Source organism: Anser anser (genome assembly GCF_964211835.1).
Source record: "Anser anser genome assembly, chromosome: 1".
Taxonomy (NCBI): Eukaryota; Metazoa; Chordata; class Aves; order Anseriformes; family Anatidae; genus Anser; species Anser anser.
The window spans coordinates 162,204,822-162,232,462 of record NC_139720.1 but is presented as its reverse complement, the minus strand read 5'-3'; the positions used below and the strand labels follow the sequence as shown (position 1 = coordinate 162,232,462).

Below are 27,641 nucleotides of genomic sequence, written 5' to 3'. Positions count from 1 at the left end.
TCAATATTTACCAAACAAAAGAATGAACAAAAATTTCCTTGTATCCATATTTTACAAAATGTAGAGATTTACCTCACCTAACTTGATGGTATCTGAAAAAGTAACCTCCAACATCTTCTTGAAAATGTGGAGAAAAATATTCAGGTTTAGGAAACTGTGTATGAGTGTATGAGTGTATGCTTTAGGATCCATGAAGGTACCTATACATGTGGCTGGCTCAGATACAGGTTCTTACGTATCATCAGCTGAATATTATCTAAGATAAATTCTAGACTGAAAACCAGAATGCATATCTTTCATTTCCAGAAAAGAATGACCATGAAAATAAATAAATAAAATAAAATAAAATAAAATAAAACAAAATAAAATAAAATAAATAAAATAAAATAAAATAAAATAAAATAAAATAAAATACAATCTTCAAAATAGGCCATCAGTTCTTTTCTTAGCTACAGGATAACTGTAATTGTAAAGGAGGAGTGCAAACTACTTCTATCATTCTTTTAGTCCCAGGAGCACCACACACACCTTAAGCTGTTTATGAAAGTGAGTGGAAGATTTTTAAGAGATGGAAAATGGTTTAAATCACCAGACTGAAGAGGAAATTGATCATTTATTGTCTATAACCTTGGTCATTGCTTCAAGCCCCAAGTTATTATTTAAAATCAAGGTTGACAGCCACTGCATTTTTTAAAAGAAAAAGTCAACTAATGCTACATTACATATGGAGCCTGATTCTGTCAGTGTGTGTTAGCATGCTTTTAGAATGCCTTGTCACTTGAGACTCACTGGAGGCTTCCCTCTTCTACAGAAGCAGACAGGTACATTGTGATTAGCCTACAGCTAGTGATTAGGGTGAAAGGAGATTTAATGCTTCATTTCTGCATTCTGATCAAATTTAGAAACTAATCCAGACTTTGATTTCCTGAGCTAGTGAACGAGGAGATCTGTGTTCTCACTAGCCTATTCTAGCTGTTCCGCATGTGCTCCCAGGCACATGAAATGATAAGATCTTTACTGTGCTGTCCTGGTTCCAGTTAGGACAGAGTTAATTTTCCCTCATAGTAGCTGGTAGGGTGCTATGTTTTGGATTAGGATGAGAAGAGCGCTGATAACATGCTGATGTTTTAATTGTTGCAGAGCAGTGTTTACACCAGGCCAAGGACTTTTCGGCTTCTCGCTCTGTCCTGCCAGCGAGCAGGCTCGGGGTGCAGCAGGAGCTGGGAGGGGACAGACCCAGGACAGCTGACCCAAACTGGCCAAAGGGGTATTCCATACCATCTGATGTCATGCTAAACAATAGATAGGGGTGGCTGGCCGGGGTGTGGGGGCCGGCTGCTCGGGGATAGGCTGGGCATCGGTCAGCGGGTGGTGAGCAATTGCATTGTGCATCACTTGTTTTCTTACACATTATTATGATTAATACTATTATCATTATCACTATTATTATTATTATTGTTATTATTATATTCCTGTCTTAATAAACTGTCTTTATCTCAACTCACAGGCTTCACTTTCTCGTTTCTCTCCCCCATCCCAGAGAGGGAGGGGGGAGGGTGAGCGAACGGCTGTGTGGTGTTTAGCTGCCAGCCGGGTTAAACCACAACATGTGCGGACTTCCTTCCTTCATATTTCCAGTACAGTGCTGGCCCACTAATTCTGGCAGTTCTGTGAAAATGCAATGTTGTAGCTAGATATGGTGCATATGGAAAGAAAAAAAAAAAAAAAAAAAAAGTAAACTTCTCATGGAATTCAAGAATTTCCAGGATTTGCAACTAATAACTGCTATTTTCAGTATTATAGATTTCAATGTAATGCCTAAAGTCTGTCCTTTTGATACCCTGATATAGTTAGGCCCTAAGCATCTAAGCCAGACTTAGAACATCAGTGTGTCCCTCCTGGGGGAGAGTGACACTGAAGGAAATATGATGAGATTTATGTATTCAGGTTCTGGAATTCTTTGCAAAATTCTTTAATCAAGGAAGTTCCTTGGACTGCATTATGTAAAGAGACAGATATTAATCATGGTGATCCTATTCAGCTTCAGAATCTCTTTATTTTAATGACTATGTTTTTTTAAAACATCTAACATATTTCAGAAAGAAAAAAAGTGCTTTTTGTAAATAACCTGAGAAACATCTGTTTTTAATGCTGTTGTTATTCACATTGCCATTGTCATTATGATCGTCTTTCCCTTTCTTTACTCTCTTCAGGATTTATTTATTTTTTAATTAAATACATGCAATTAAGTTACAAATACATTATTGAGGAATGTAATTCATCAAATGTCAGAAAGTAAGTCAAAAGCAATACAGCAATTCTCCATACCTCTTCTTAAGATTTAAATGATGTGTCATTTTTTCTGGCACCCTTATATATACATATCTGATGACAGATGGAATTTTATTCCCAGTACAAAAATTTAATTCTGAACTGATACTAGCAAATGTCCTCTGGCCTTGTAGTATACAAGATAATGAAAATATCTATATTTTGCTGCATTATGCTTTACTATACCATTAAAGGATTATGAAAACATTTGCACAAATTAGTTATGTTCATGTTCATGTTCACATTCATGTTCATGCATACTACTTACTACTAAGGAGACTGCATTTAATTATTTGTTTATTTATTTTAATAAGACAAAACATTCTGCAATACAGCTGTGACCAAATGTAGATCTCAGAGACTACCCATTGGCTTCTCTGCTTGGGACTCTAAAAATGGGATATTCTTCCCACGTATGCAGTGATGTGTGTGTGATGGGATAATACACAAAACACATAAAACAGGCTGGTATCAATCACACAGTGATGATTGGCACTTTGGATATTCTAGAGTGGAATCTAGGGTGGTTTCTATTGAATCAGTTATTAGACTGAAGTGCAGATTCCACACAATCCATGTTAGAAAAACATATATACCTTTTGGTTTGCTGGAAAAATGAAAACAATTTGGTTTGTCCTGAGTTACTGTTGAACTACAAGTTCTGATGAGGCCTTGCAAGATGTTTAGTTCAAATATTTCAAATTAATACTCGTTTTGCTTTACAAGATTTATGACTTGATTGCGTATCAGAGAAAACAGCCTGAACTTCCTCAGTCTGAGATCATTTGCTGATTATAAGTCACATGACTGTAGTATATCATGAAAAAGGTAAGCCTAATTTGAGGTCCAAAGCTGGAGAAAGATGTAAAAGAAGAAAGCTTTCAGGCTGTAAATCCCTTCTGAGAGTGTAGTATCTCAGAGACTGAATTTGGTATCAGATTGGCTGATTGGGATTATCAAACCTTTTAATTTATGTTGGAATATATTAGTGCTTTTTTTTTCTTTCTTTTTTTTTTCTTCAGTATTTCCATGTCTTTTAAAAACAACTCTTCCATTCTCTCCAGTTAATATTAAAAATATGAAAGAATTCCAGAGGGTGTCTATTTAATGCAGGGGAACTGCTCTTTGCATCTCATGATTCCTCTTGAAGTTTTAAATTATTGAGGTTTGTGCCATAAAAGCAGGATATCTGATAGAGAAGCTGTGAATGATGAGAATCACAGACTTTATTGGCATGAGTTATCAAGGCTCAGAGGTGTGATAAAGCTTAGTGGGATGAAATAATGATATAATGACACAGCAGATCAATGTTTCTTATTACATGGTCAGTGGGAAATAGATCTGGTCTTTACCTGTAAAGGATTGTGTTCGTTGAAGACTTTCTTCAGGATGAAATCTGCTCTATAGATTTTTTATGGAATAAAAATCTCATCTGGCCTCAAGCTTGACTTTTTTTTATTCACTGTATGTTCTCTCTCATATCCTTACCCTCCAAGACCCCATTTATTGCATTTATTGAAACAGTGTTTCTTACAATTTTTCTTTATTGTTCTAGTTTTGTGTGTGCATGCGTGTGTGTGCGTGTGTGTGTGTGTGTATGTGTGTGTTTTGTTTTGTGTGTTTGTTTATTTGGAAATCCTAAGATTTCCAAAACTTAGGATTCAGTTTACAGCAGTTTACAGATGACTAGGCAGTTCATTTTCTCTTTACTCAGTGGTATGTTAAAAGAGATTTTAAGTTATTTTAAATGTCATTTTTACTCTTGCTTTCTTTAGTTCAGTTTGTGTCCTGCTTTTATCTTTATTTTTTTCTTTGTTGACTGTTTTCATCTCATACATCTTCTCAGTATTTACTTATGTTTTTCAACAGCAGCTGTGTTTCAGGTCCACTACAAGCTTCCTCACAGCAGTATCTTGTCAGCTCTAGCAGAGCTGTCAGTAGTGGAAGCTGGAAAAACAAGTCTACAGATAGAATTCTTTGCTGCAACATATCAATATACAAAGTTTTGAAGGCCTTCTCAGCATTTATGACTCCTGAAGAGGTCTCAACAATACCATATTTGATGGTATTTCATGATATTTCAGTATAGCACACTCCATGATTTTCAGAAATATATCAGGGAGCGTTCTAATTGCAAATACTGATTTTCTGATGTACAGTGCATTACTCATCAGCTTAATTGCAAGTGAAGGCCAGCAGAAAGAACTGTGAAATAATCACTCACCTAAGAGATTATGTTAATTTGAAACTTTTTTAAACATAAAATGTGTTGACTAGTGTTCATTCAATCTTGGATTTTTTTCCTCCTTCTTTGTTGCATTTTTCTTTTTCTATGTTAATTATACCTGCAAGTAGGTCACTTGCTTAGCATTGTAAAACCTGGACATATTTGAAATTTTGTAACATCCAAGATTGACCTGATTTTTGTTACTGACATATGAGTGGACTAACTGCAGCAGAAACAAAACAGCAACTAAACAATTTACACTGACGTGCTTTTATACTTCTAATAGCTAAGGCATATGCTAAGGTACTTCCTGTACTTAGCTTTTCCTGATCATTGAATCATATAATTCACTACAGAATAAAAGAATGAGGGACGACTTCATTGTGGATTACAGATTCCTCACAAAGGAGAGGGGGGTGGGAGGCACTGATCTCTCTTCTCTGGTGAACAGCAGTAGGACCCAAGGGTCCTATTGATGCATCACAATTTTGCGTCAAGGGAGGTTCAGTCTGGATGTTAGGAAAAGGTTCTTCATTGAGAGGGTTGTTGGGCACTGGAATAGGCTCCCAGAGAAGTGGTCATGGCACTGAGCCTGCCAGAGTTCAAGAAGTGTTTGGACAATGCTCTCAGACACATGGTCTGATTTTTGGGTGGTCCTGTGCAGAGCCAGGAGTTGGAGACGATGATCCTTGTGGTCTCTTCCAACTGGGGATATTCTATCATTCTAAGATTCTATGAAAATTAGTCAGATGTTCATTAACACAAAGTTCCTCAGCAGACTGTTCATTAATGTAGTAGGTAAATGGTTATATTTACTATTTGCCTAACCTAATTGATACCCAACAGAATTTATGGAAAACAAAAGAATGTACAGATCTAATCCAAAGGGCTTTGTTCTTTCAAATCTGGGCTTCAAATTTCAGCCTCCGACAGTCCTTTTCAAATCTATGTCTGGGGTCTGAAACTGGATAATAAATAGTCTTCAACAGATACTGATTTTTTAAAAAGGAGAAAAAAATATATCAACATTTTGTGTTGAAAGAATTGTTAACATTCAAGTCAAATTTGGAAACCTTACAGAAGGAATATATATACAACTTTAAAAAAATGTAAATATTCCTCTTGAGGAACCACTGTGATTTGCTTGCTAGAGAAGTAAGAAAATGCTTCTGAAGGGTGATGATGGGTATATTCAGGATCAGTAAGAAGCCACATGATATTTCTGTTTTCATGTTATCCTGACTAGTGCAAACCTAAAATTACCATCTGTTTCCTGTAAATGCTTCTTCTGACCAGAAGCTTTTCATTCTATTTTTTATTCAGATTTGACATTTTAATTTCTCTTTAAACATATGCATCTTCTGGATGTAAAGAAAAAGGAGAACAGTGGGGGAATTCTTACCTATGCTAATTCACAATACTCCCTAAAGATGGAATGCAGATGTCCAAAGACAAATGGTGCTAGGACTGAAATCTATGGAACTGTGTCAAAATTCTTGGAATTGGGGAGTAGCTGTGATCGTTAATATCCTTTGGACCTATAAGGAATAACAACCAATACCACATTATTTCATTTTCATTGCTTTCTCCTAAAATATTTTGCTTCTTAAAAAGTATCAAAAGAAAAAACTGAGGCTGCTTCAGCAGTGCTGCTGCAGTTTGAACTGCTCTCTTGGTTGTCTAGTAATATGAGGAGGTCATCATAGCATTCCATGGGCTTAAACTAAAAAATATTTTAGACATTGCTGGATTAATTTTATTACCACATCTTAATTATGCTAACCTGAAAAGAAGAGTATAAATTCAGACAATACATGAAGTTATTCTTTGGAAACTGAGGAACTGTAAGTGTGAAACAGTTTTACAAGGAGCCGCATGGAAATGCTACTTACATGAGTTGAGTTAAACCTCCATAAATGAATCAGTTAAATCCCAAACAACAAGGTACTCCTTCTTTGTTTTTGTTTGTTTGTTTGTTTGTTTTTTATTTTATTTTGTTTTGACAATGAGGGATTACTGTTCAAAGATTATTCTGTTACAATAATTTTAGCAGGAGGAGGCAGTAATTCAACTTAGCTGAAACTTTTAAATGTGGAAGGGACAGTTGGCTGAAGTTCAGACAGTTTTTTATTCTGCATTTTCAAGTAGTGGCACCAGGAAGAAAGAAACCAGTTGATGTTATTTTTGCAGTAGCTTATTATGGATTTATATTTATTTGTAGGTTGTTCTTGTTTTTTCCTTTAAAATTTTGTTAACTCAGGCACAAGATACATTGCAAAAGTCTGAGTGCTACAGAACTTAAATGTTTCTGATTTGTATTTTCTAAACACGGATACAGAAATGAAACATTGTTTGTCACATTCATAAGAGTAAGAATAAGACAGATAAGAATCTATCTTATTGAATCTGGAAGCTTAAACGACATATCAGATTATAATGGAACAAAACACTGAAAGTCATATGGAAGACACAGAATTAGCCCCTTAAAACTGAATTTGCCAAGCAAAGGAGTCATGAAGTCTGGACTGAAACATATGTAGCGTCTGTGATACTCCAGTATCGTAGCAACAACGATGATTCGGAATTATTAAAGGAAAAGAGGAGCAGAAAGGTGTCTTCTGAATCAGAGCTGGAGTCACACAGAAAAATAGAAGGACAAAACAAAGGGAATGCAGTTTGTTATACAAAACAAGATGAGACAATATCCAGTGTTTTGGAAAAGGCATAAAAATTTCAATAGAATTTAAAAGCATTTGTAAGAACATAAGGAATTTACACAGCACAGACAGTGACAATTTTTTAGCCCAAATATATTACTAATAGAAGCAATTAATATTGATTGAACAAAAAGAACTGAATTATAAACTTGAAAGCAAATGAGAGTTTCAATAATTTTGTGCCAAGGATTAGGGGACAAAAAAAGGGGATGTCATCGTGGGAGTCTATTACAGACCACCCGGCCAGGATGATGACACCGATGAATTATTCTTTGAGGAACTAAGAGATACCTCAAGATCAACTGCCCTTGTCCTTATGGGGGACTTCAATTTGCCAGATATTAACTGGGAATATCACACAGGAGTTTCTTAAAGCATCTTGATGATACATACCTTGGCGCAGGTACTAAGGGAGCTTGAGAACAGAGAGGGTCTTGTGGGGGACATGGCAATTGGTGGCTGTCTTGCTCATAGTGACCATGAAGTGGTTGAGTTTAAAATTTTTGGTGACAGAAGAAAAACTGTCACCAAAACTTCAGCCCTGGATATGGGGAGAGCAGACCTCAGGCTGCTCAGGGAACTAGTTAGTGAGGTCCCCTGGAAAACTGCTTTTGAAGGTGTTGGTGTCCGTCAGTGCTGGTCAATCTTTAAGCACTGCCACCTAAAAGCACAGGATCAGGCAATTCCAAAATATCGGATGTCAAGCAGGTGGGGCAGAAAGTCAGCTTGGCTGACCAGGGATCTTCTTCTGGAGTTTAGGCATAAAATGAAAGTGCATGGCTGCTGGAAGTATGTTAAGGCAACGTGGAAGGACTACAGGGACGCTATTCACCTTTGTAGGGAGAAAAATTGTGAGACCAATGCCCAATTAGAGTTGAAGCTGGCCAGGTCAGTGGGAGACAATAAAAAGGGCTTTTTTAAAATAAGTGAACAGAAGAAGGAGGACCAGAGGAAAAAAAAATAATAATAATAAAAAAATGTCCACTACTTGAAGGGGATGGTCACCTCACAAACAAGGATATAGGCAAAGCAGAGAAGTTTAATGCCTTCTTTGCCTCTGTCTTCAACATTGAACATGGGATTCAGGACCCAATTATTTTTCAACAGGGAATCTGGAGAGGTCCCAATTGGCTAGAAGCTGGCAAATGCCAATTTTCAAGAAGGACAAGAAAAAAGACCCTGGTAACTATAGGCCTGTCATTCTCATGTCAGTGCCTGGTAAAATTATGGAGAAGATTATCCTGCGAGTTATTGAAATGCAGCTGGGGGACAATGCAGTCCCAGCCAACATGGGTTCATGAGAGGTAGGTCCTGCTTAACAAATTTGATTTCCTTTTATGATAAGATCACCCATCTAGATGATCAAGGGAAGCCAGCTGATGTAATCTTTTTGGATTTCAGTAAAGCTTTCAATACAGTTTCTCACAGGATCATACCAGACAAAATGTCCAGCATACACCTAGATAAAAACATCATACAATGGGTGAAAAATTGGCTGACGGGCAGGGCTCAAAGGGTTATGGTAAATGGGGTTACATCAGGCTGGCAGCCAGTCACCCGTGGGGTCCGCCAGGGCTCCATTTTAAGGCCAGTTCTTCTCAATGTTTTCATAAATGATTTGGATGTAGGACTAGAAGGTGTTTTGAGTAAATTTGCTGATGATACTAAACTGGGAGGAGCTGTTGACTCTGTTCAGGGTGTAAAGGCCTTGCAGAGGGATCTGGGCAGAATGGAGAGCTGGGCAATCAATCTCCAACTGCATAAAGTTTAACAAGAGCAAGTGCTGGGTCCTGCACCTGGGAAGGGGTAACCCTGGCTATACGTACAGACTGGGCGACGAGATGCTGGAGAGCAGCCCCGCAGAGAGGGATCTGGGGGTTTTGGTTGATAGCAAGCTGAATATGAGACAGCAGTGTGCCCTGGCAGCCAGGAGAGCCACCGTATCCTGGGGTGCTGTTGTGGTTTAACCCGGCTGGCAGCTAAACACCACACAGCCGTTCGCTCACCCTCCCCCCTCCCTCTCTGGGATGGGGGAGAGAAATGGGAAAGTGAAGCCTGTGAGTTGAGATAAAGACAGTTTATTAAGACAGGAAAATAATAATAACAACAACAATAATAGTAATAATAATGATAATAGTACTACTACTAATAAAGTGTACGAAACAACTGATGCACAATGCAATTGCTCACCACCTTCTGACCGATGCCCAGCCTACCCTCGAGCAGCTGGCCCCCCCCACCCCGGCCAGCCACCCCTATATACTGTTTAGCATGACGTCAGATGGTATGGAATACCCCTTTGGCCAGTTTGGGTCAGCTGTCCTGGGTCTGTCCCCTCCCAGCTCCTGCTGCACCCCCAGCCTGCTCGCTGGCAGGACAGAACGAGAAGCTGAAAAGTCCTTGGCTTGGTGTAAGCACTGCTCTGCAACAATTAAAACATCAGCATGTTATCAGCGCTCTTCTCATCCTAATCCAAAACACAGCACCTTACCAGCTACTTGGAGGAAAATTAACTCTGTCCTAACTGAAACCAGGAGAGGTGCATCAAACATGGCATTGCTAGTCGGTCGAGGGAAGTGATTGTCCCGCTCTACTCTGCGCTGGTGCAGCCTCACCTCGAGTACTGTGTGCAGTTCTGGGCACCACAGTACAAGAAGGACACAGAACTACTGGAGAGTGTCCAGAGAACGGCAACAAAGATGGTGAAGTGCCTAGAGGGGAAGACACACAAGGAGCAGCTGAGGTCACTTGGCCTGTTCAGCCTGGAAAAGAGGAGGCTGAGGGGAGACCTCATTGTGGTCTACAGCTTCCTCAAGAGGGGGAGTGGAGGGGCAGGTGTCGATCTCTTCTCTCTGGTGACCAGAGAAAGGACCTAAGGGAATGGTGTCAAGCTGTGACAGGGGAGGTTCAAGTTGGATATCAGGAAAAGGTTCTTCACTGAGTGGTTGGGCTTTGGAACAGGCTCCCTAGGGACGTAGTCACAGCACCAAGCCTGTCAGAGTTTAAGAAGTGTTCAAACTATGCTCTCAGTCATATGGTCTGAATTTTTGGGTAGATCTGTGTGGAGTCAGGAGTTGGACTTGATGATTCTTATTGGTCCCTTCCAATTCAGGATGTTCTATGATTCTATGATAATTTTAAGCAGAACAAGCCAATGTGCTAGCAGACAACCATGAAGAAAATCAAATACACAAGAAGAAATAACATCATGACATTTAAGGCTGTCAGATATATATATATATTTCTCACTAAAAATATATGAATGTGGATGTGAAAATCTTATTTGAGGGCTAAAAACATGTTAGGACACTGCTGTCATTAAATAGGTTTACTATTGTATAAGTGTATGTATTGATGAGAGAATTAAAGACTTCACAGACATTCTTTAAGAACTTGAGAAATACCAATTAAAAGTCCATAATACATTTCCAAATTTGGGGAAAAAAAATATATACATTTATATAATATATAATTATATAATATATACATTTTATGAGCAGGCAAACATGCAGCAATGGCAAGCATTATGTCAATCAGTCATTACATGATAAGAATATATAGAAAACTTAATCATAAATAAAAAATACCTTCATCTTTATAGCCTCTGAGATACTAAGATTCTGTATATACGGAAGCATTTCACACTATATGCAAAGCAAGACTTTTTTGAAAAGATGATTTTCTGCAAATAATTTTCTACAGTTGGCTAAGTCATCATGGGTAAACTTCCATATCTCCCTGAGAAATCCATATCATCTAAGAAAACTGTGATTTGATTAGCATTTGGTAAACAAGGTACTTTATGAGAAGCAGTAAAATTTTCTATCACAAGGAATATATTAACATTTCTGTGAAAATGTTTTGTTTTGTTTATATCAGAGGAAAAAAAGTGTGAAATAATCACTCTCACTAGTTAAGGTGAAACAGAAATGAATAGTCTTTTTCTTTTTTCTATGGTAGAAATCATTTTTCTCACAGGGATTATCAAAAGAATGAGAACTGGCAGAATAACAGTGTCTCTTGCTGTCTTTCAGGAATAGTTTTCAAAATGAGTAGGAGGAGTAGATGTCTGGAAAAAATATTGTCAAGGGAGTAGCGTGAGCTTATGTCACCAAACATCCTGTGTTGTTTTGGAATTACAAGAAGTGCACATCTAATTGACAAAGAGCAACTGACTTCTTTCAGAGGTATTTGAACATCCATTCTACAGAATTAAGGCGATTTCAAGATAAAAGGGTTATGTTTTGCTGTATTTCTTAGAATATCTATCTTGGTGGTAGCTACCTGTATATTTCAGCTACTGAATTCATTAAAAAAAAAAAAAAAAAAAAAAAAAGCATCTATCATGATTTGCAGAAGTACCCTGGTGACAGAGAACTTTGATTTAGACAGTGTTTCACTTCTTTTAGAAAATGCTCTGGAGCTATTAAGGGTATTTTGTGGGATACAAACCTAAGTCTTCTCATAAGCTTAAAGTATAAGCATTTAGTAGACTGTATATTCTCATGTAAGCCTATGTTTCCTCAGTGGAAAAAGGTCAACGCCTTTGAAAGTGTCTCAGTTAAAATCTTGCCCATCTAAATGTTATCCAGTAGGTCTGAGCATACCTAATAAAGGACTTGCTGAGTGAATGCTATCTTAGTAGTCCTGATTATACATTTTACAGAGATGTGAGTAATGACATATTTTTTAAATCCACAGATTTAAATCAAAATACCTTCCCCCCTCCTCCCCCCCCCCCCCCCCCCATTCCCAGACTCAACAGACTCTCAGTCTCCATTGACTTGCATTGGTAGATGTGTTTGACAGACAAGCACAGTTTACGTTCTTTCTTTCCAACTGTTCCATTCCAGACTGCATTTAACCCTCTAATGTTAAGTGCCAATAGTCTAATATAAAAAAATTATGTTCATCCATTTCTGTTAAAAGCAAAATTTCACCAGGAACATTTTGTTATGCCCTCTCTTTCACAGAGGGCATAATGAAATGAATTGAGAACATCCAGCTCTGAACACAGAAAATTCCTCTATATAGTTACCTTTTGATCTCACAAGTATGATATCCAACATAAAAATATTTTCTGGAATGAAAAGAGAATTTTGATGTGGCAAGAAACAATTAAAAATGCAAGTACATTTTATTTTCTCAAAATACTCGTTTGATTTCTTCCTAATTGCAATTGTTTCTATAGTGTCCACTACTGTATTCGTCTCTGATTTTTCTCCCTCTCATCAGCAAACAGCCAACATACAATGTTTACCTTTGCAATTTAGTAATCTTCTGACAAATTTGTCCAGACAAAATAACATTAATTGTTTTCAGGGTTGTTAGCTTTGATATCTGTAATCACAGTTGCTCTCAATAATTGCTCTTGTAACAGAACCTTTCACATACAAATTAAACTGTCTTTTTGTAACAGTCTTATTAAAAATTATTATTCCCTCAGGGGGCAGAGACAGCATGAAGGTGACATACGTGTTCTCTAGCGGAAAGGATGGAGCATCTGAAGGTATGACAAGTGTTTGCTTCAGGAAAGTATATGTACCTTTGTGATTAAAGTGAAATTAAGTGAATTTTATTTTGGTCTCATATTTAAGATGTATCTTGTATTTGTGAACACAAATGAAAGATACAACATTAATTCTTCAGTGATGGCAGATAGGTTTCTAACTGATCTTCTCACTGAGTATTACAGTCTAGAATGACAGGATTACAATTTATTTTAACCATAAAAGTGTCAACAATGAGGATTAACATGAAAAGTTTTATTCTTATTTTCATGTATGCATATTGCTCTGATCAGTAGAAATGGGAATTAAGAAACAAGCTTGGAGATGAAAATAGGCTCCTAAATATTTCCTTGAATTATTTAAGGCAAACCATTTTCAGAATACAAACCATATACTTGTACGTCTTTATAAAAACCTGCCTATGCTAAAGTGGAACATACCTTTTTCCCCCTACTTTTGTTAAAACCAAAACAAAGCACATGCAAAGTACAACATTTGCAAATTAGGATACCCAATAGACACATGACAGGAAAAAAGTAATTTGACTCTTTTTTTTTTTAATTTCTTCTCCAAAGTAATGAGAATCATATTTCTGTTCAAAAGTCAGTCATCACAGTACATCTGTAATTCCAAACATGACTTGACTACCTATAAAGGTAGTCCAGATTTATACTGATTTTTTTTTTTTTTAACAGATATATTTCTGCACTGTCTTTCCAGTGTTTTCATAGCTGTTCTTCACAGAGTCTATCAATTGCAAGGAAGTGCCACTGTTCTACAACAGTACATTTCAATCTCATTCAAGGTTTAAGTCAATTCTCTCAGGCCTTGTTATTTTTGAGAAAAGAGGTTTGATTCCTTACTTTCTTGACCCTTTTTCCCTTACCCTTTTACCCTTACTCTCTTACAGTTTACCTTAAAGAGAAGATAAAAAGCAGTGAGGACACTGTTGATGTCAGAGGTGCATGATGTCTTTCTTACCTTTGGATTTGTTGTACCTGTGGCCAGCAGAAACATACCTGCACATTCAACAAGTTCTCCCCAAAAGATTAGAGTTGCAAAGAAATAGAAAGGGTCTTGATGCTGTTTTCTAGCAGATGGAGTTTGAGCATCAAGAATTTATGAGTAACAGAAACTGTTTCTGCCTGCTTCAATAGGAGAGCTGCACAAGGAATGGTGAAGGTTTTTGATGCTACTTTCTGCTGTAGCACAGGTGACAGATATGAGAAACACTAAACTACAGCACATTTGACATTAAAAGTCAACAGCAATTCAGAAATCATAACTTCAAAGCAGACTGAGAGAGTTAAACAGTTAAAAAGAACCAGAAAATATGTTAGGGTGGTGAACTGGAGAGTTGCAGAATGTAAATCTATGACCTAGGTTGTAGCCCATGTGAGTAGCTGGGAACGTCTAAAATCAATAGAAAATTAAGAATTCCTGAACATAGCTCTGGAAAGATAGTCAGATCTCATTAAAATTGGATTAAAGTATGCATCTGCTGAACAATGTGTTTTCATATAATAGAGGGAAAAGCTTTGGAACTGCTAGAGAGATAAGCTTTTATGAGCTGCTGAGGCTGTATTTTTAAATTTTGAGGCTGTATTTTTAAATTTTGAGCTTTAACAACAATATTTATGTCTTCTGGAGCCCAGCTGTATGTGTCTTGTGTACCCGTAATTCTGAAAGCTTTGAGAAAATTGTAGGAATAAAACTCCTGAAGAGCCTGAGTCATCATCTTGCTTATGAAGCTGGTCCTGTGCAATAGTAACATGATAGATAATAGATAACATGATTGTCTGCACTATGTCTATGAGGACAGACAACAGGGATGAGGACTGGGAAGTTTGGCAAGAATTGTAGATCTCAAGACTGGACATAATTAGTGAAACCCTTTAGCACTTGCATCATTACAAAAACAAAACAAAACAAAGCATTTTTCTCTACTCTTTCATTTTTTAATCCTTTATTGTCTGCTTGTGAATTAATGGCTGATTTCAGTACTGTTAGCTTTGTCAAGTAAAATGAATCTGGATTTCAGGATCCTGGTGATTGGTTCTCCGAGAACCAATCTCAGCTGAATCTTACCTCACAAATCTATCTTACTCCTGAGGTGGAAATGATTTTCTCTATGTGTTGGAATCCAGTGCTACTTTAACATGGGGAAAATATATATATATATATATATTTATATATATAAAGAGAGAGAGAGAGAGAGAGAGAGAGAGAGAGAGAGAGATTTTGTTCTTAGGATATTTATAAAGATATGATGGTAGCTTATGTGGAAGTATGGAGAGACAGAAATTTGTTTCCCTGCAGTTAAAAATGGGAGTACTGAGGCAGTAGCAAGACACAGAGAAGGTTTAAAAATGTAGTAAGCCAAGGTAAACTTTGAAACAGCTACCAACAGCAGACTGTGTTTGTGAACCCACCTTTTACATGAGCTTTAATCAAGAAAGTTGTTTCAAATGCCTCTGTGTGCCATAGCCAAAAAGAACTGCTTTAAATCCATGAAATTATTTGATTTCCACATATCATAAACCTTTCAAATATATTCTTCAATACATAAAAATTCCTAAAGGTATTTTGCAGAATAAAACAACATATGAATGCAGTGTCACAAAATGTTAATAGTATTATGTTATTGAACATTCACAGAAAACAGTAAAAATATTCAATTGCTGATTGTACCCCTTTACTGATGCTAAGCTGCACGGATAAACAGAGAATGTCCATACAGACATACCAAAAAAACCTTTAAGACCATTTTATATTTTAAAGCATTCTAAATTTGCACCAATATCATACAGATTATTGGACATTAAATCTGTCTTATTAGCAGATTCTTTTATAGTGTTAGCAATCATTTTATTCCTAGCTGACATACACACTGCTACAGCAAGCCCAGTCAATCAAAATTCAATTGTCATGAGTGTAGTGGGTTTACGTGGCAAGGTTTTGGTAGGGGGGGACTGCAGGAGTGGCTTCCTTGAGAAGAATCCAGAAGCTGCCCCATGTTTGATATGAGCCAGTTTCACCAGGCTCCAAAGGGACACGCTGCTGCCTAGAGCTGAGCCAGTAAGTAATGTTTGCACCTCTGTGAGAGCAGATTTAAGAAAGGAGAAAAAGCTGCCGTGTGACAGCAGCTGGGAAAGTGAGAAGGGAGAAACAGCCCTGCAGAAACCAGGGTCCGTGAAGAAGGAGGGCAGGAGGTGCTCCAGGCACTGAGAAGTTCCCCTGTGGCCTGGGGAGAGGCCCCTGGTGGAGCAGGCTGTCCCCCTGCAGCCCATGGGTCCCACACGGAGCAGATCTCCACGCTGCAGCCCGTGGAGGAGCCCCCGGTGGAGCAGGTGGATGTGGCCTGGAGGAGGCTGCGGCCCATGGAGAGCCCCCGCAGGAGCAGGCCCCGGGCCGGAGCTGCAGCCCATGGAGAGGAGCCCACGCAGGAGCAGGGGTCTGGGGGGAGCTGCCGCCCACCCATGGGGGACCCGTGCTGGAGCAGTTTGCTCCTGGGGGATGGATGGACCCCGTGGTATGGACCATGTTGGAGCAGTTCTTGAAGAGCTGCTGCCTGTGGGCAGCCCCAGCAGGATCAGTTTGGGAAGGACGGCATCCTGTGGGAGGGACCGCACGTGGAACAGGGGCAGAGAGTGACCGTGAAGGAGTGGCAGAGATGAAGTGCTATAGAGTGACCACCACTCCGCTTCCCCTGTTCCTCTGTGCTAGTGGGGGGGTGGGGGGGGGGGGGTAGGAGGTAGAAGAGGGTGGATGGGGTAGTGTTTTTAGTTCCTTTCCTTTGTTTCTCACTTCTCTGGCTTGCTAGTAATAGGCAATAAATTTCCCTAATCTCCCTACTCTGAGTCTCTTTTGCCCGTGATAATTGTTGAGTGATCTCCCTATCCTTATCACAACTCTTGAGCCCTTTTCATTGCATTTTCTCTCCCTTTCCCTTTGAGGAGGGGGAGTGAGAGAGTGGTTGTCATAGAGAGCGGCTGTGGTGGAGCTCGGCTGCTCACCTGAGTAAAACCACCAGAAGGCTGGAGAAGTGTCTCCATGCATATACACTTCATCACATTTCTCAGTCACATCAAGTAAATAATTCTGAAAACCTTTTAACTGATTTTATAAAACACATCCTCCCTTCTATGCCCAGTTATGTGAAATGGATTTTTATCTTTAAATGTCTTTTCTATTAACAAAGATTGTGAAAGATACCAGAAAGTATATTATTGGCCCAGCAGGACTTTGTGTCATGGATGTTTACGCAGGCAGATAATGATAGGACAAGGGGAAACAGTTTTAAACTCAAAGAGGGGAGATTTAGATTAGATGTTAGGGGAAAATTCTCCACTCAAAGGGTTGTGAGGCACTGGCACAGGTTGCCCAGAGAAGTTGTGGAGGCCTCATGTGTTTGAGGCCAAGTTAGATGAGGCCCTGGGCAACCTGGTCTAGTGTGTCCATCTCTGCCCATGGCAGGGGGGTTGAAACTAGATGATCTCTAAGGTCCCTTCCAATCTGAAGCCATTCTACAATTCTGTGATTCAATGAAGGACATTTGTGAGAAGAACAAGACCTCTACATCCTCATTGAGATTCATTGGATTTACATTACAGTGTAACAGGACCAAAAATCATACTTCTGCTTGTAATCAGAATTGAAGGATGAATCCAGAAAGAAAGGACTTTGCATGTGGATAACCTTGCATTTTTAGATTCTGTTATGAATAAATTGGCAACAGAGAAACAGTGAAAAAATAGGGACAGGCAGACTAAATAGAATTAAAAAAGCAATTAAAAACTATGGAGGTAATATTAATAGTAATTTCTAAGGTTGAGCTGGACAGCTTGACGGAGCTAATGCAAAAGTTTATTAACTGAGCTTCTAAAATTTATTGCATGTATATTCAGTATGAACAGATATTGCCTTTCAAGACTGCAGCCCTAACTTCTTTTTATGTTCTTTCAGTGTGACCTGTTAAGATGTGAACCTTCAGCAAGAGTGAAGTATTCCCAGAGATCCAAAGCATAAGCTCTGAAACCTAAATCTAAATCTAACTGGAATCTTACGTGGGGTGCAAGGCAAGTTAAAGCATATTTCTGGAGTTTTAAAGCAGGTGATGTATGTTCACTACTATATAACTGCCAACTATCTGTGATGTCATTAGAAGGAAAGATACTTTCATAATTTAAAGGGGTAGAACAGTGTGAGCTAAAAATGAAAATGTCGGTTTTTGTTTGTTTGGTTTTCTTTTTCAACGAGAAGGACTGAATCTTACTTATTTAGCCACAGTTTTCCTTCCTTCCTTCCTTCCTTCCTTCCTTCCTTCCTTCCTTCCTTCCTTCCTTCCTTCCTTCCTTCCTTCCTTCCTTCCTTCCTTCCTTCCTTCCTTCCTTCCTTCCTTCCTTCCTTCCTTCCTTCCTTCCTTCCTTCCTTCCTTCCTTCCCCCCTCCCTCTTTCCCTCCCTCCCTCCCTCCCTCCCTCCTTCCCTCCCTCCCTTCCTCCTCCCTCCCTCCCTTCTTCCTCCCTCCCTCCCTCCCTCCCTCCCTCCCTCCCTCCCTCCCATCCCTCCCTCTCTCCCTTCTTTCCTCCCTTTCTGCCTCCCTCTCTCCCCTTTTCTCTTCTCTTTTCCTCTCTTTTCTTCCAGATGTCAAGTTCCTCTTTTTTGTTGGTGGTGGTGGTGGTGTTTTTTTGCTTCTTTTTTTTTTTTTTTTAACTCTCAGCATATTTTCAAAGAGTTGAGAAATAAATACAGAGCTGTAAGTAGGAGGAAGTAATGGTGAAGGAAATCCTGACTTTCTAAAGAAGTAGCTTTTTCCGTCTTTTCCTGATTTCTCATTATTTTCATTTAAGCCTTTCACTGACTGGTTAGCAACTTTAAGTCATATAGAACAAGCCTTTTTCTTTTCCACTTTATAAGTCTTCAATGTGTCTTTACTCAAACACTGAGACACCTGAATTTAGGAAAAATTGTTCTATAGTTAAGCGCATGCATCTATAACTGAGCTGCAGCTACTGCAGGCATAAAGGCTGAATTTAGCAATGTAGCTACCATTTTTATTGCAGAAAGATGTCTTCCTATCACAGTGAGATGAATTAAATACACTTACAACAATAAAAATAATGACTGCTTTAGTCATTTTCAGATGATTCTGCTGAAAGCAGAAAAAAAATGTAGCTACATTGTGGGAAAGAATCTTTACCAGGAACTTTCAATGTTAACTATATCAAGGGAAAGCTCATGATGGCTGTATCACTGGGGCTATGTGCATATTGATAAATAAAAGCTTTCTCCCAGTGTTAAGGCTAGCTCCCTGTAGAGCAGATGGGCTGCATCCTCACTGCATAGCATTTGGTTCTGAAATTGCTCTGGACTCTTTGTAGTACCTATATGGTTTTAAGACATAACTATTTCTCAATCTTTTCTCTTTTCTTTTCTTTTCTTTTCTTTTCTTTTCTTTTCTTTTCTTTTCTTTTCTTTTCTTTTCTTTTCTTTTCTTTTCTTTTCTTTTCTTTTCTTTTCTTTTCTTTTCTTTTCTTTTCTTTTCTTTTCTTTTCTTTTCTTTTCTTTTCTTTTCTTTTCTTTTCTTTTTTTCTTCTCTTCCCTTCCCTTCCCTTCCCTTCCCTTCCCTTCCCTTCCCTTCCCTTCCCTTCCCTTCCCTTCCCTTCCCTTCCCTTCCCTTCCCTTCCCTTCCCTTCCCTTCCCTTCCCTTCCCTTCCCTTCCCTTCCCTTCCCTTCCCTTCCCTTCCCTTCCCTTCCCTTCCCTTCCCTTCCCTTCCCTTCCCTTCCCTTCCCTTCCCTTCCCTTCCCTTCCCTTCCCTTCCCTTCCCTTCCCTTCCCTTCCCTTCCCTTCCCTTCCCTTCCCTTCCCTTCCCTTCCCTTCCCTTCCCTTCCCTTCCCTTCCCTTCCCTTCCCTTCCCTTCCCTTCCCTTCCCTTCCCTTCCCTTTCCTTTCCTTTCCTTTCTTTTCTTTTCTTCACTTTTTAGGACAAAATGTTTTCAAAAGATGAAAGGCTTGGCTGATTGTTGCCTTCCTGGTGTGAAACTGGGGTTGGGTTGAAGCATCAGGACACAAAGGGGTAGCAGAGGGTACAAAGCCCTCTGTATTAACATTGGAAAGAGATGTAGAGCAAAGATTTATGACTATCGTAAATCATTCTATTTATGGAAGCACAATTGTCACTGTAAACCTAAATTATTCCACAGGCAGACCAGAGGAGACATTGTTCTGGGTTTCAGCTACAAGCATCCCGAGATCACCCTAGTGTTTCCCAATGTTGTGTAGTTCCACATCTATGTAGTTCACCTTCACTGAAAATGCATTAGAATTGTTAAGGTTTAATTTTTATCTTATGCAGAATGAGGTATCAAATACAATGAAAGTAATAGCTATTCATTTAATATGACATTATACACTGGAATCTGCCTCAGTTGGGAATACAAAGTATGACTAGATTTGGCAAACTATCCTTATAGTAACTTACTGTGTTTGGTGGTGGTTTTGTTTCTAAGTTATAAGTAGGAAGGGTAGGTGTCCTGAAATCCATTTGAGTTTTAAAAAATGTAATAATAGTTCTCATTAGCAAAAACAACCCTAAATGCCATATAATTGTTTATAATAATGGTGCTTCATTTTCTGTAGTTATGAGGTTGGAACCTATGAAAAAGTCTTTGGTCCAAAATAAAGCATATGAAGAAAACTATATACATGTAAAAGTCTTAATAATAACACCTGCAATAACTTAGTATAACATTGGTAATAATAACCTCTCAGTTAAAATGTTATAGTCCCTTCAAAATAGTTTGAAAAGGGAAAATATATAATTATTTTAATTTTCATCCTTGAATAACAATAGCAGTTGTGTGTGTTTTATATATATGTATAAACATATATATATACATATATATGTTATATATATAGCAATAAGCCTAGTAAGTGAAGACTCTCTATAGCAAGAAAAAAAAAAAAGCTCTTTAAAAATCCTTTTGAGCTGCCAAAATGCCTTTTCTGTGTCCTAGTAAATTTTTTTAAGCATCAGATCATAGGTGAGGAGGAAAAAGAGATGGTAAGGCTACTATTTTCAGCTGTGTTACTGTTGTGAAACAAGCAACGCTGAAGTATAACAAGCATGCTCTTGCTGATAGTTGTTGGTTATGATAACAGAATTTGTCTCCCAAAGACAGCTTTATACGGTGGAGATCCCAAGCATCTGTTTAGATAAGATCTAAGCATGTACAGATAAACTCTAATATACAGAAAACAGAGAAAACATTCTGGCCAGAGACAATCTTAATGTATTTTACATACGTCAAGGATAGGCATTACTTAAGCACAGGTTGGCCATATGTGATTTGCATACCCTAGTCCTCCATTAGCTACTTAATCCTTTTTTTGTTTCTAGTTTCATGTCTTGTTTTGAAAAGCAATTCAGTAAGGGATTCAACAGAGGGCATTGTGATGCTCAGCACTGCAACATCTAAAAGGTGTTACTCAAACTGGAATTGACAGTGCTGGTTTCAGTACCCAGATATAACCATACACTGAATACAGTAACCTAAATTAGACAACATCCTGAATGCTGGCAAGATTGCTATGAAATGTGAATTTGAGATTCAGAAGCTGAAGCACCTTCTTGGGAATTCAGAGCTCTTATTTCTGTTTGAGAACAAGGCACTACTGAATATCTTCTTTCTCCTCTCCTGTATCTTGTAGCAGGAGTCTTCCCATGGAAGCTGTGGGCTAGAAATTGGAGTATGACAGCAAATTTTCCCTGATTTGCTCTCCTAATGGTAACTCTGCAAATTCCACATGAATGATGCTTAATGCCATGTTGAATACGTGACCTAATATTTTAGGAGACTAATTTCAATTGCTTTTCACATTTAAATATATTCCCTTTGCAAGCTGAGGCTTTTGCAGTTTTTGAAACAGCCCATATGGCAAGAGTTCCAATCAGTTTATTGCATACCATATAGTGTTTTTCATATTCTGTAATGCTCTAGCTTTTTAACTGTTGTTCGGTGTTCTTTCCTTCTACATGAGCATGTGTGTAAAAAGCTGAAGTCTCATCTGTGATCTATGGACTTCCAATGTTTAAGCCATGATGGTTCACAGTTTCAGTGAAAGGACTAGGAACATAGCTAGGGGCTAGAAGAGACTGTCATCATCCTCTGTGACTGGGCACAAAGGGGAGACACATAACACATGCTTACCACTGTGGGTGGCAAATTCCACAGACTGAATTTTTTCCTCAGAAACATTTGAGTATTAAATTTTTTATATTTCCTCAAATGAATTAACAGCTGACATAATCCTTCCTAACCCATTTCATACAATAAAACAATACCAATCTGGTGTGTTCTTCTTTTCCCATCTGTCTCATGATGTCATCTGTGAACTTTCCTCTCTCTCTTATATGCTTAAAGAAAGATTTTTCCAAATAACCTTTACAAATCAAGATAATTTTGCTAAATCAATTACATTTGCTTCTTATTGTTGTATATCAGTAAAAAATCTTTAAAATGAATTATGCTATCTGAATATTTTAACTAAATAGGACACAATTTTTTAAAGGGAAGAAAACAAAGAAAAAAAGATTATTTTTAGTTAAAAGCTGAAAGGTCATATATATCATCTGATATATGAGTCTACCACTCGACTAAGCTAAAGCAACAAGGCTGCCCAGGAAGAATTACACCAAGCTAGGAAAACAAAATATTTAATTTAATTTATATAAATGTACTTACACACACACACATACATATATATAATACAAATATTAAAAATAAAAATATTAATTTTAATTAATTATTTATTAGTCAGGAAGAGTTCTAACCACCTTTCTTTAGTTAAAATTATATTGAGATACTAGTAATCTTTTGTATGTAAGCAGGTGAGAGGAGATTGCTAAGCTAAACACGTTAAGACAGTTTAAGCAGAAACTCAGCTGTGTGACTCTGGGGATTTGTCTAGAAGCAAACACATAGGTTATAGCATTAATCAGTAAGCTGCATAATAAACTGAAGAGCGACCAGGAAAAAAGAAGTTATGTAGAAACAGATCCTGGAACAAATAGTGTATAAGACCTGAGGACAAAGACATGCAATCAGGTTATCATGGTTTAACAAGTTAGTGCTTGTCATCAGAACACAGGTGATTGTTAGAGACCAGAGGAAGACGACAAAAGAAATACTGTCAGGCAGTAAACACAGCAACAGAATACACTCCGTGCTATTGCTTTCAGTTCAAAGCATGCTGTTTCCAAAGGCCTCTTTACTTAAAAGAGTAATAGGTAGGTGCAGAAGGGCAGTTGGAATGTAAAGGCCAAAGAATGCTAAAGTATAAATCAGAGGAACCTGAAAAATAGCTACAGGAAACTAAGGGATGGATTTCATAAATTAATTACAAGAGAGCCAGATCATCTTAAAGACTTACCCATGGTTTAAATAAATAAGACAAGCCAGCAATAACTGTGAGATTACGTGACTTTGACACAGTGAGACTGATGGAGGTAAATTAATTTATGAAGCATATAGACTTCAGCTAGGAATATGAACACAGATAGTTACTATGGGTTAGCTTAATTTAGTAAGGTATCTGGAACATAAGATCAGAAACAATATAGAAAAGGATTTTGGTTTATGTGCTCGTACAAAGGAAATGAACTCTTTAGGGAAAACAAAACAAATCAAAAAACACTTGTCTCTTTTTGATACCATTTGTGCTTTAGGAAATTAGAACTCGTGTATTCTTTATATGTGAATATTCTCTGTAAATCTTGTTGGTTTTATGGAGGCCCTACCATAAAGCAAACACCTTTCAAGAGCAAAATCTTGAACATTTGCTGGGGTTATAAAGGAGAAACTTCACTTTGGGGCTGGAATAGAGATAATTTTCTTCATAGAGGTTTGTACTGTGCTATGTTTTGGATTTGCAAGGAAAATAAAGATGGTAATACACTGATGTTTTAGTTGTTGTTGAACTTAGACTCAAGGTCTTTTCTGCTTCACACGCTGCCCTGCCAATGAGGAGACTGGGGGATGCACAAGAAGTTGTGAGGGGACACAACCTGGACAGCTGACCAAAGGGATATTCCATGCAATAAGATTTCATGCTCAGCAGTATATGCTGGAAGGAAAGAAGGAGGAGGAGGGGGGACCTTAGGAGTCAGGGCATTTGTCTTACCAAGAAACTGTTATGCATGATGGAGCTCTGCTTTCCTGGAAGTGGCTGAACATCTGCCTGCTGATGGGAAGCAGTGAATTAATTCCTTGTTCTGCTTTGCTTGCATTTGTAGCTGGTGGAATTAGACTCATATGCAGATAAAGGGGAAAGAATCAGCCTTTCTGTTTATCTTTACCACTGATTACCTGCCTCATGACCGTGAGACAATATCAAGGTATTGCACGGATACTTAGTATACAGGTATATGAAATGAATTCTATTCAATATTTTTTGAAAGTCGACTGATTATCAGATTGAACAGTATATGCTCCAGGGAAAAATACGTCTCAAACTGAAATAGTGCCAGGTAACAAATGTAAAATTTTAAATAAGAATTTTTGTGATTCTATGCAGTTTCTATTGAACATTTCCATATGCATTATTTTTTTTTTTTTCAGTTTGATAATTTTTAAACTAATGGAGATTCAAAAACAATGTAAAAATAAATAGATATTCTGGAAACTTCCTTGAAAGTTGTCTGAAATTTCCTAAAATAAAGATAAATATTATATCTATGTTTCAAAAACACATCTAACAGAGGCAAAATGAATTCCACAGTTTCTGTGAAACAGCAAGTTGAGTGGAATTCATTTTACCTATGTTTATATGTCCATTTTTTGAGCTAGCAGATGTAGGAGTCCTTTACAATCAATGAAAATAGAGTGCTATCCACCTGACCTGTTTCAGAAGTTGAAATTAGACTGAGCTGAATGGTATAGAATGGTGTAGAGCATGGTATAGAATAAGCTGAATGGTCAAAAATCACCACCTCAAAAGTGAAACTTGTATGAGGGATGCAGATGTCGTTGCCTGTGCCTACGCTGTAGATACCTACATGTGATTAGCTGAACTCCACTCAACATGCCTACACAACCCTGTGCTTCACAGAAAAGATTGATCATATATGTGCCTATTCCAGAAATAATATCCATTTCATATTAGTATTGACCTGAGCCTTCACTAACTTGACTGTAATGTTTCTAACACAATCTGGTATCCCTGACTACTGTAGCTAGCTCTGTATGCACAGGACAGGGTCCATGCATTCTTTCTTATTTCCTCATTCTGTTAATATGGACAGGATTGTCACATCTACTTTGACTTTAAACAGATGGTCAGGAATGCCTGTATTATTCTTTCTCCTTTTTGAGGACTACCTTTGTACAAAGTCCTTTGGCATTATTGTAATGGAGAGATTAAATAATAGTAGAAACCAATTTCACACCAATATATTTCTATACAAACAAGCCACAAAACAGTAGGTTTTGAAAATTTGGGTATTTGATCTAGTGTCTTGATAGAATTATATGAGGATGATATGCTGCACTGTCAGTTTTCAGCCTGATTTTCAGCACTTACACATGCATAGTTCTGAAAGTGATAAAAGTGGCTGGATTCAGAATGTTCACCAGACAGAAGTGGAAGCTGTTTTTTATCAGAAAGGAAAGATAACTGCAGAGTTTCAGGCCTATAGTAGGTTCAGGCTGGAAAATGCTGCCTTAGGCAGAATATTGTGGATTTATATGGTATCTTTCCTGTGTAACAAATGATAATTTAATTTTCATCATCTTTTGCCTACAGTCTCAGGCTTGACATAAACATTGCTTCTAAATAGAAAGGGTCAGAACACTACTACAAGAACAACATATTTCTTTTAACTTGCATCAAGTTGACTTTCATTTCTTGAGTCTATGGAAAGAATAGCAATGTTATTCTTCAAAATGATTTTGTTTATTTTTGGTTTTGGGAAATAGCGACGAAACATTTTCTACCATATAAAACACAGAATTTAACATTTTTTCTGTTTAAAATGTGCACTGTTTTTTTTTTCTCCTCCATGTCTGTACCTATGAGTTGTTTTGTTATGTTTTGTTTCCTTTCTCTCTTTTTTTCCTTTTTTTTTTTTTTTTTAATCAAAATGAGCTTTAAGGAAAAGTCTTTCTCAAGCCATTGGTTATTGCTTTCTTGCTTGCTTGCCACTCTCTCTCTCTCTTCCTCTCTCAATAGGATATAGTATAGAACATATAATTTTACATTTTTTTGGGGTAAATTTTCTCTTCTAATTGGTGCCAGTGTACATGTATCCTGATAATTAATTCTGTTTGTCAGAAATAAGAATAATGATTTCATTATAACGTGTAAGTACAAGAATTTCACTTCCATAAATTGCAGGGCTTCTACTAGCTAGACTATTTGCTTGCTAGAAGCAGATTTATTATTAAACAACACAAATTCAAAATGTTCTTCTATTCCACCATTTCAAAGTTTTTAAATAACAGAAATCATAAAGATGTACTCATTCATTTGCTATCAACAAAAAAAATTTTTTTAGAAATGTTCTTATGTAAAGATTTACTCCTACATTTTCTATTAGCATAAAATATTTTTTTTTGACGTAAAATATGTTCTAATGCAAGCAGATTTGGGAAACATGATTCAAATACTTCACAGTTCACCCAGAAACTCAAATACATATACCCTCTTCCAAAAGACCATCTTAGATATTATGCTCTGGATTTTGCTGAAATGTGTATTGACTTACTTGTTGGGGGGAAAGGGGGGGGAGATATTTACAAATTAAATGTTGATTCTCATTAGTTAGGGCATTAATATGGCAAAAAAAAAATAACGTTCTATATTCAGGACAGAATAGAAGCATGCTCTTGCATCTAGCTTCCATTATATTTTCCTTTTGCATAGATCTGAATATTAACATTCTCAGCAAATCACATGAAATAATTTTCATAATCCTTTTTAATAAGCAGTCACCAGGCTCCCTGATGTTTCTTTTCTTTTGATGCATCTGAAGATACATACTATTTTGCAACAGACCCAGTTAGGGTGAAATTTGTAAGCACAAGCTTCCGGAAAGATAAGATGACAAGAATGCTTTTAAAGATAATTTTGTATCTTTACTAACTTAATAGGCAGAAACACATTTCCTCATGTTACCTATTACCATATCCCTTTAATCACTATATTTTATACATTTTCAGAGCAGCTTGAAATCCTTACATTTATCTAAAAGGCTGGAGATCCCAGGTCCATAAAGGTTGTTACTGATAGGCATAACATGGCAAATGAACCAGTTTTCCAGGAACAGTTCTGAATTCTAATGCAAGATGCAACTATTTGTATAAAATAGCCGTGAAGGGCAAATTGTGAAAACACTTTCTGGGGGAGCTGGAGGGCAGCAGAGACTGTATTACTGCTATTGCTTTAGGATCAGAAATATGTTTTTCAGAAGCTTCCTTCAGGGAAATAGTTTTAAATATGTTGCCTATCCCATGTCTTTTCTCTCCTTTCCCTCTAACTCTTCCCCTCCCCTCTACCCTTCTCCCACCCCTCCCCTCCATATGAACTGATATCCAGAATGATGGAATGTGTGCAAATGCTGCCTGAATGATTTATTTATTTTTCTTCAACTAAAGACTGAATTATTTTACAATCTGTCTCCCTCTCTCTCTCTCCCTCTCAATCTAAATTTATATTAACTGTCATTTACCTAAACTTTTTCCTAGCTCCCAAGAGCATTTATTTTTCTCAGTGCATATATATTTTTCTAAATGTATCATGCAGTAAAACCATTTTCTTTTATGGCTCATTTTATGTTTTGCCTTTGCTTATTTGTATTT

General features: G+C 37.6%; 1 long non-coding RNA gene across 7 annotated transcripts in view; it reads left to right on the top strand.

The window, feature by feature from the left end:
• Positions 1–1,342: 1,342 nt before the first annotated feature.
• LOC310891808 overlaps positions 1,343–27,641 on the top strand; it is a 54,074-nt gene continuing 27,775 nt past the window's right edge. The window contains exons 1-6 of one of the 7 annotated variants that reach the window (XR_014577731.1): positions 1,343–10,018; positions 11,310–11,462; positions 12,722–12,784; positions 13,696–13,746; positions 17,751–17,898; positions 24,080–24,207. This is a non-coding gene — a long non-coding RNA (uncharacterized lncRNA). Of the gene's footprint in view, positions 10,019–11,309; positions 11,463–12,721; positions 12,785–13,695; positions 13,747–17,750; positions 17,899–19,992; positions 20,694–24,079; positions 24,208–27,641 lie in introns of those variants that run through there. The other 6 variants (XR_014577733.1, XR_014577729.1, XR_014577730.1 and 3 more) reach the window with 6 other exon arrangements.